Here is a 9,028-nt window from a genome sequence, read left to right as displayed (position 1 = left end):
CCTGAGTGGCTTTGTCCTTAACAGGTGCTCCCTTATCAGCAAGTTGTTTGGATGGGAAAATCAGCTGGTTTGGTGGAAGAGCTCCAGGCAGTTGCTGCTGGGTTCACCCTGTCTTCAAGGATGTCACCTATGGGACATGGCAAGTGCAGAGCCATCTGGGGCTTTCTTAGTTCACACAGCTGCATTGTGCACTTGTCCATTCACAGCCGTACTTGCTTTCTCTGGTTCCATCCACAGGCAACCAACCAACACTTGTATGATCTTGCAGGGAAAACATTGTTTACATGTTCAAAACAATTCTTCGGAATCCAATTAAGACAATTGATTTCCGAGAACCAGGAGGTTTGGGTTTAAGAGTTATTTATAAATTTTTTGTGAGTCAAGTAGCACACATGCCAATTGAATGGTGTATATCCTGCCTTTCATACAGTGCCAGGACATCTTTGCCAGTCAAGTTCAGGCTTTGTAGTTATAAAATACAGTGTTCTGACTTAAAAAATAAGAAAGCCAGAACTAGTTTTTAAAAGTTATAGTCTTTAAAAATTAATTGATATTTTAACATAGTTATAGTATGTCCCCTACCCCAGACTTCATTTCTCTGAGGGCCATCCTTGTAGGGTTTTTGGTATTCACTGTGGGGTAATCAGGGCCTCTGTCTATGTGGGGAGCTGTCCCTCAGGTTGTAAAACTTATATTTTAAATATTTTTATTTATTTATTTGAGAGATCATTTATTTATTTAATTAAAATAGAGTATGGGCACACCAGGGCCTCCTGCTGCTGCAAACGAACTTCAGATGCATACACCATTTTGTCCTATGTGGGTCCTGGGTATGGTGGTTTGATTCAGGTATCCCCTATAAACTTATGTGCTTAATGCTAGGTCCTCAGCTAGTGACAATTTGAGAATTGAAGCCTCCTGGAGGAAGTGTATTGATGGGAGCAGGTTTATGGGTTTTATAGTCAACTTTCTCTTGTCAGAGTTTAGCATACTCTCCTGTTGCTGTTGTCCATCTGATGTTGGCCAAGAGGTGATGCCCACCCTCTGCTCATACCATTGTTTTCCTCTGCCATCATGGAGTTTCCCTTCGAGTCTATAAGCCAAAGTAAACCTTTTTCCTCCCACAAGCTGCTCTTGGTTGGGTGTTTGCTGCCAGCTGTGTGAACCTGACTGCAACAGTAAAATTGGTATCAGAAGTGGGGTCATTGCTGTTAGGAACCTGACTGTGGTTTTGGCGTTTTAGAACTACTTTGCAGGAGGAATGTGGATGAATTTGAAACCCTTGGCCTATGAGATGCCTTGCAGTGCTGTAAGTATAACTTGACGGCCTACACTAGGCAGAGTTGAAAGACCTGAATGCAGTAAGAACTATGGACTATGAGGTTTGGCTTATGAGGGTGAGAACAAGCTTTGCCTGGACTGGGATAGAAGCAGATTGTATGAGAGGCTTGCTGTTATGCCCATGTCCTGAGAACTTGTGCAGGGTTGCCTTGCATAGAAATGGACTGATATGAGCAGAGGGATATGGCACAGAAATGAAATCCTTGTGCAAAACTTCTGCCCATTCTACTGCAATTTTATGAGAGATTACAACCATTGAGATAGGGTCAGCTGATCTGCACTGGGACAATCAGAAGAATGCAGACTCTTTTGAAGGGGAATGAATGCTGAAGGAGTGTCCTGTTCTTCAAAGTCTGCTTTATTCCCCCCTGGATTAACAAATTGGCACCCTACCTGGTATTAATGGAGTATAGCAAATGCAGGAAAGACAGGATGATGGAATTTGCAACACAGTTTTGCATTTTGGAAATGGCCATGGGCAGTGTGCAACAGGCTTGTTGGATTACCTGAAATGGAGACCCAATGGAGCCATGAGAATGAATTGTGGGTTGTAGTAGAGACCCAATGGAGATGCCAGGACTATGGGATGGCTGCTATGGAGAGCTGCTGGCACCAGATGAAGTTTGCTGGGACTATGAGTAACCTAGCTGGAGGGGCAGAATTGGAGCTCCGAAGACTGGTCACGAGTTAGAATTATTGGACTTGCAGACTTGTAACTGGTTAGTTATTGGAGTTACAGGTTTCAATGTTTCAATGTTTGCCCTGTTTGCTTTAAATATTGAACTGGTTGAATATTTCTTTGCTATGCCAAATGCCATCTTTTGCAGTGTGAAGAATGTTTACTCTGTGTCATTATGTCTTTTTTTTTTTTTTTCAAGGTAGGGTCTCACTCTAGCCCAGGCTGACCTGGAATTCACTATGAATCTCAGGGTGGCCTCGAACTCACGACAATCCTCCTACCTCTGCCTTCCAAATGCTGGGATTAAAGGCGTGCACTACCACACCTGGCTCTCCCCATTATGTTTTTTGTTTGTTTGTTTGTTTTTTGTTGTTGTTGTTGTTCAGTTAAGAGATCTTGGACTATGGTGATGTTTGAACATCACTGGGATTGATAAAAACTATGGGGACTTTTAGATTTAATGCATTGTATTTTACATTATGAATGGTTATCAGTTTCTGGGGGCCATGGGCAGAATGTAATGGTTTGATTCAAGTATCCCCAATAAACTTATCTGTTCTGAATGCTAGGTCCTCAGCTGGTGACAATTTGGAAATTCAAGCTTCTTGGAGGCAGTGTGTTGTTGGGGGAAGGCTTATGGGTGTTATAGACAGCTTCCTCTTGGTAGTATTTGGCACACTTTCCTGGTGCTGTTGTCCATCTGATGTTGGCCAGGCGGTGATGTACACTCTCTGCTCATGCCATTGCTTTCCTCTACCATCATGGAGCTTCCCCTTGAGTCTGTAAGCCAAAATAAACCTTTTTTCTCCCACAAACTGCTCTTGGTCGGGTGTTTGCTGCCAGCAATGCAAACCTGACTGCAACACTGAGAAACTAAACCTAGGCCATTTGGCTTTGCAAGAAAGTGCCTTTAACCACTGAGCCATCTCTCCAGACCCAAACAAAACTTCTTTTAGCAGCTGAAATGCAATTTCAACTCAGGACCTGCCCAAATGAGTAATTTGAAAATGTTCATCCTCTCTACCGCTGGTTTCAGATGTCTTACTTCTATAGCTCTTCTAAGAAAAGAAGAAAGCAGGCTAGAGAGATGGCTTAGCAGTTAAGGCACTTGCCTGCGAAGCCTAAGGATCCAGGTCTGATTCTCTAGGTCCCACATAAGCCAGATACACAAGGTGGTGCATGCATCTGGAGTTTGTTTGCAGTGGCTAGAGGGCCTGGTGTGCCTATTCTCTCTCTCTGTCTCTAATAAATAAAAAAAATAAAAATAAATCTTAATTTTTTAATTAATTATTATTTATTTTGTTTTTGGTTTTTCAAGGTAGGGTCTCATTCTGGCACAGGCTGACCTGGAATTCATTATGTAGTCTCAGGGTGATCTTGAACTTACAGCGATCCTCCTACATCTGCCTCCTGAGTGCTGGGATTAAAGGTGTGTGCTGCCACACCCAGCTAAAATGAATGTTAAAAAAAAAGAAGAGAGGGCTGGAGGGATGGCTTAGCTGTTAAGGCGTTTGCCTGCAAAGCCAAAGGACCCAGGTTCGATTCCCCAGGACCCAAGTTAGCCAGATGCACAGAGGCCGCACGTGTCTTGAGTTTGTTTGCAGTGGCTGGAGGCCCTGGTGCATGCATTCATTCTCTCTCTCTCTCTCTCTCTCTCTCTCTCTCTCTCTCAATCTCTATCAAATAAATAAATAAAAATAAATAAAAAATAAAATACATTTAAAAAAGAAGAGAGCATGCTAAATGCTATAGCATTTGTACCAATGAAGCACTGAGCAAAAATCCTCAAATAAATCATTTTGTTTTTTTTCAAAGTAGGGTTTTGCTCTAGCTCAGACTGACCTGGAATTCACTATGTAGTCTCAGGGAGGCCTCGAACTCACAGTGATCCTCCTAGCCCTGCCTCCCGAGTGCTGGGATTAAAGGCGTTTATTTATTTTTATGTATTTGGGAGAGCGACAAGAGAGGCAGACTGAGAGAGAGAGAGAGAGAGAGAATGGGCACACCAGGGCCTTCAGCTGCTGCAAATAAACTCCAGATGTATGTGCCACCTTGTGCACTCGGCTTACATGGCTCCGGGGAGTTGTACCTGGGTAAAGCAAGTGTCTTAACTGCTAAGCTATCTCTCCAGCTCAAGAAGTCTTCAAAAGCAGCATAAATTTCTAAGAAGTGGCCCAGCCCTGTCCCTCTTTCTGTATGCCTTTGTGGCCTGCAGTTTTCAGTTCGCAGAAGATGAGCCTGTGGTAAGAACTCACTTGGAAGCTCCTCGCACCTTAGTGTGAAGCTTGGTGGGTGGCAGCGAGCTTTCCTTGGAACCTTGAGTCCACACAACCCCCATCCTTACCCATACAACATGGGTCTTTACAGGTGGCAATATGGTTTAAAACTGGGGTAGGTGAAGTTGTAGAAGGCATGATGTAAACCTGTTATTGAAAAAAGACAAAACTATCAAGTTTTCAGAATGTTGCTCTAAAACAAAAGGAGGGAGGGGTTTGGGATATAGCTCCGTGGTAGAGCACTTGCCTAGCTTGTGCAAGGCCTCAAGTTCAATCCCTACTTCCAGAAATAAAACAACAAAGCCAAACACTCAAACTGTAGTATGTATTTCTTAGCCTCTTTCAACATGTTACATTGAACACTTGGTGACCTTTCTTGGAAACCTTATCTTCAACATGGTGACTAGGGTATCACTAGTGAGGTGATGATGCTCCTTGGTCTCAGGTGTGGGATGTAACTCCACATTGTATTTTTTTTTGGGGGGGGGTGATAAAGGATATTTATTCCGGCTCAATACTTTGACAGTTATGTGTGTAAAAATATATAAATTCAGGAAAATAATAATCATATTGGCATGATTCTCAACTGGACCCCTTCCCAGCTGCTTCCCTCAAAATCGTAAAGTATGGAAAGCAAGGGTCACTTCTTGGCAGCTTCTGCCTGGCTGCCAAATCTGCCTCTTTCAGAGCAGCCAAGAACACAGCTCGCTCCTTCTGGAAAGCTGCCAGCTCTTCTGCACCAAGGTACTTCACCACACGAATGCCCAGGGAATGGGCAGAGCCAATAATGGAATGGACAACAGAGGACAGGGACACATCTTGCAGGGCAAAGCATCGTCCTTAGCTTTGACTCAGGCAGTCTCATCTATGTGCTTCAAAGTCATCAGACCTGCCGCCTCCTTTCCCTAGGCTCCCTTCTCAATTCCAGCAGCTGCCTTCAAGAAGTAGGATACAGTGGTTCTCCAATCTTGAGCTCAAATGTCCTGCCAGGCTTCAAAACAATCTTTGTAGGCAAAGGAATACCGTCTTTGATATCCTTTGTCTTCTCGATGAACTTCTTGAAGAACTGGTTAATAGAGACACCATGCTGACCCAGGATGGGGCCCAGTGGGGGACTGGGCATGGCCTGGCCTACTCACGCAATGGTCCGGATCACACCACCAGCCTCAGGCTTCCTGATGGCCTAAGTGGCCTGGTTTAGCTTGGACATAACATAGGACTTTCCATTTTCGTTCCTCTCAGAACAGCCTCAAAAGCGATGCTCTGAGAGCTTCCATCTTGGGTCAGAGCCACATTGTATATTTTTTTAATAAATATTTTTCTTATTTATTTTTGGGAGAGAGAGAGAGAAAGAGTGAGAGAGAATGGGCATGCCAGGGCCTCTAGCCACTGCAAACAAACTCCAGACCCATGTACCATCTTATGCATCTGGCTTATGTGAGTCCTGGAGAACTGAACATGGGTCCTTAGGCTTTGCAAGCAAGTGCCTTAACTGGTAAGCCATCTCTCCAGCTCCCACATTGGGTTTTCCTAGTTTGTTTCTCAAAACATCTTTTTTTTTTTATTTTTTATTTTTAGCTTTGCTGTGCAGCTCGAGGTGGACTTGAACTTGTGATCCTCCTGCTTCAGCCTCTCACCCATTATGTGTCCCACAATGGCCTATGCTCAGAATAAGATTTTTTTAAAAAAATATTATTCATTTGATAAAGAGAGAATGGGTGTGCCAGGATCTCCAGCTGCTGCAAATAAACTCCAGACACGTGCCACATTGTGCATCTGGCTTATATGGGTCCTGGGGAATTGAGCCTGGGTCCTTTGGCTTTGCAGGCAAGCGCCTTAACCGATAAGCACCCCTCTAGCCCAGAATATGACTTCAACTCTCCCTATTCCAGTGTTCATATGCTTGAAGTGCTTTTCCTCCATTATGAGATCACCCAGTGCTGCAGAAATCAGACAATAAAGCCAGGCAGAAAAGTAGGTAAAGTCAAAGTCAGTAAGCCTGATTGGCCCACATGGAGCCCACAACAGCAGATTCCCTAAGTCCCATTTCTGTTGCAGCCACATGTGCAGAGTTCATGTGGCATCTCAGATGGCTGAGCACCCAGTTCGCTTTGTTCTGAGATAAGAGGTGATGCTTTCCCCAGAAGGAAGACGAAGTCATGCACTCATATGGTTCTAGTTATTAACTCACTGGCACTGACCTGCTGCACTTGAAAGTTTCCATCAGACTCACACAACAATCTTACATGTGAAGAAGGAAATATCTTAAATACCCATTTAGCCTTTGTTTACAGTGTCCTATTGTTTTTTTCTATAACGGAATGTGTTTGGTTCACGTACTGCAAAAGCTTCTGCTGCACATTTGCATAGACTTGCCACTACTAATAAATCTCTCTCCCTCTCTGGTGCTGAGGATGGAACAAACCAGGGCCTTACCCATGCCATGCCAGTGTACTCCCACTGAGGTACATGGCCAGCTCCTAAATTTTTCACTAGTAAGAAGTAAGTGCTGAAGAAATGGCTACGTGGTTAAAGGCATGTGTATGTAAAGCCTGACAGCCCAGGTTTGGTTCTCTAGTACCCAGGTAAAGCCAGATGCACAAAGTGGCACATGTGTCTGAAGTTCGTTTGCAGTAGCAGGAGGCCCTGGCGGGCCCATACTCACACTCTCTCTGCCTGGCCTTTTCTGTTTCAAATAAATAAATAAAGTTATTAAAGAAAGATTGTAATAGAATTTGAACTTAATTTTGGTCTGTTTTAATGTTGTCTAGCACATCCTCGAGCTCTGTTTCTTCATGTGTAAAGGGGAAGTCTGTGAAAATTAAAACATGGAAAAACGGGCTGGAGAGATGGCATAGTGGTTAAGGCATTTGCCTGCAAAGCCAAAAGATCCTGGTTCAATTCTCCAGGACGCATGTCAGCCAGATACACAAGTGGACACATGCATCTGGAGTTCCTTTGCAGTAGCTAGAGGCCCTGGCACGCCCATTAGCTTCCTCTCTCTCAAATAACTAACTAAATAACTAAATAAATAAAATATATTTAAAGAGCATGGAAAAATGGAGTACTGGACTTATCACATGAAGAACAAAACCAACAGTAGTAATTACCTCAACATGAACTCCACTGACACAAAACCACGAAGAGTAGTGTTACTAAAGACCCTTAAAAATTGTTGAGTGCACGGCTGGGGAGATGGCTTAGTGGTTAAGTGCTTGCCTGTAAAGCCTGACGACCCTGGTTCAAGGCTTGATTCCCCAGGACCCATGTTAGCCAGATGCACAAGGGGGCGCACGAGTCTGGAATTCGTTTGTAGTGTCTGGAGGCCCTGATGCACCCATTCTCTCTCTCTCTGCCTCTTTCTCTGTCTGTCACTCTCAAATAAATAAATAAAAATAAACAAAATTAAAAAAAAAAAGTTGAGTAGAAGCCAGGCATGGTGGCACACGCCTTTAATTCCAGCACTCAAGAGGCAGAGGTAGGAGGTGACCGTGAGTTTGAGGCCACCTTGGGAATAGAGTGAATTCCAGGGCAGCCTGGACTAGAGTGAAACTCTACCTCAAAACACCAAAAATGAAAAAAAAATATATACATAATAAAATAAAAATTGTCGACTGGGGCTGGAGAGATGGACTAGCAGTTAAGGCACTTGCCTGTGAACCCTAAGGACTCATGTTTGACTCTCCAGGTTGCACTGAAGCCAGATGCACAAAGTGATGCAAAGGTGCAAGGTCTCACATGTGCATAAGAGAGTGCACGTGTCTGGAATCTGACTGCAGTGGCTGAAGGCCCTGGCACACCACTTCTCTCTCTCATTCCATCTCACATTAAAAAAAAAGTGTTGCCTATCCATTCCGCTATCTACCCAGTAAGTATGAAAGCCAGCCTGGTGGGCTGTCTCACCAGACCACTGAATGTCTGGGATCTGTTATGTTCTATCCTCTCACTGAGCAGATGGAAAACCGGGCGGGGGAGCTTGTGGAACATGCCCACAAGGGCTTGAGGCAGGTCGAACCCCAGGGCTCTCTGTATGAGCATCTCCTCCACATTTACTGAGGACTTCCCAGGACACTGTTTATCATATATGCTATATATAATCTATGATGATGTTTATTATGCTATATATTTCAGTATTGTTCAGTTGATGGTAGTTTTTCTTGTCTCTGCTTTTTTCTTTCTTTTTTTCAAAAAATATTTTAATTATTTACTTGACAGAGAGAGAGAGAGAGAGGGAGTGAGGGAGAGAGAGGGAGAGGATGGGTGCGCCAGAGCCTTTAGCCACTGCAAACGAAGTCCAGACATACTCCCTTATAATCTGGCTACTAATATGGGTCCTGGAGAATCGAACCTGGGTCCTTTGGCTTTGTAGGCAAATGCATTAACAGCTAAGCCATCCCTCCAACCCTGCTTTTTTCTTTCTACATTTTTCTGACCCATGTTGCAGGGTGATGGTGGGGGCTGGGAAAATGGCTCAGTGGTTAAAGGCCAGCCTGGGTTCAATTCCCAAGCTGCCCATGTAAGGCAGATGCAAAAAGTGGTACAAGAATCTCACATTCACTTGCAGCAGCAAGGGGCTCTGGTGTGCTTACACATGTGCATGTGCGCACACACACACGTGCGCACGCAAGCAAGTAAATGACTAGCTGGAAGCAACAGCCGCAGGGCTCCTGGGTAATCCAGTGTGGGTCACACCCAAGCACAAACGGGAAGACTTCAGCTTGCTGCTTTTGGT

At 44.2% G+C, this 9,028-nt stretch overlaps 1 pseudogene; it reads right to left on the bottom strand.

Moving 5' to 3' along the window:
• Positions 1–4,637: 4,637 nt before the first annotated feature.
• Positions 4,638–5,506, bottom strand: LOC101614272 (annotated as a pseudogene).
• Between the last annotated feature and the right edge of the window lie 3,522 nt (positions 5,507–9,028).

This window comes from Jaculus jaculus, chromosome 1, assembly GCF_020740685.1.
Source record: "Jaculus jaculus isolate mJacJac1 chromosome 1, mJacJac1.mat.Y.cur, whole genome shotgun sequence".
In the NCBI taxonomy this organism is placed as follows: domain Eukaryota; kingdom Metazoa; phylum Chordata; class Mammalia; order Rodentia; family Dipodidae; genus Jaculus; species Jaculus jaculus.
The sequence above is the reverse complement of the archived record's forward strand: the minus strand, read 5'-3'. Positions and strand labels throughout refer to the sequence as shown.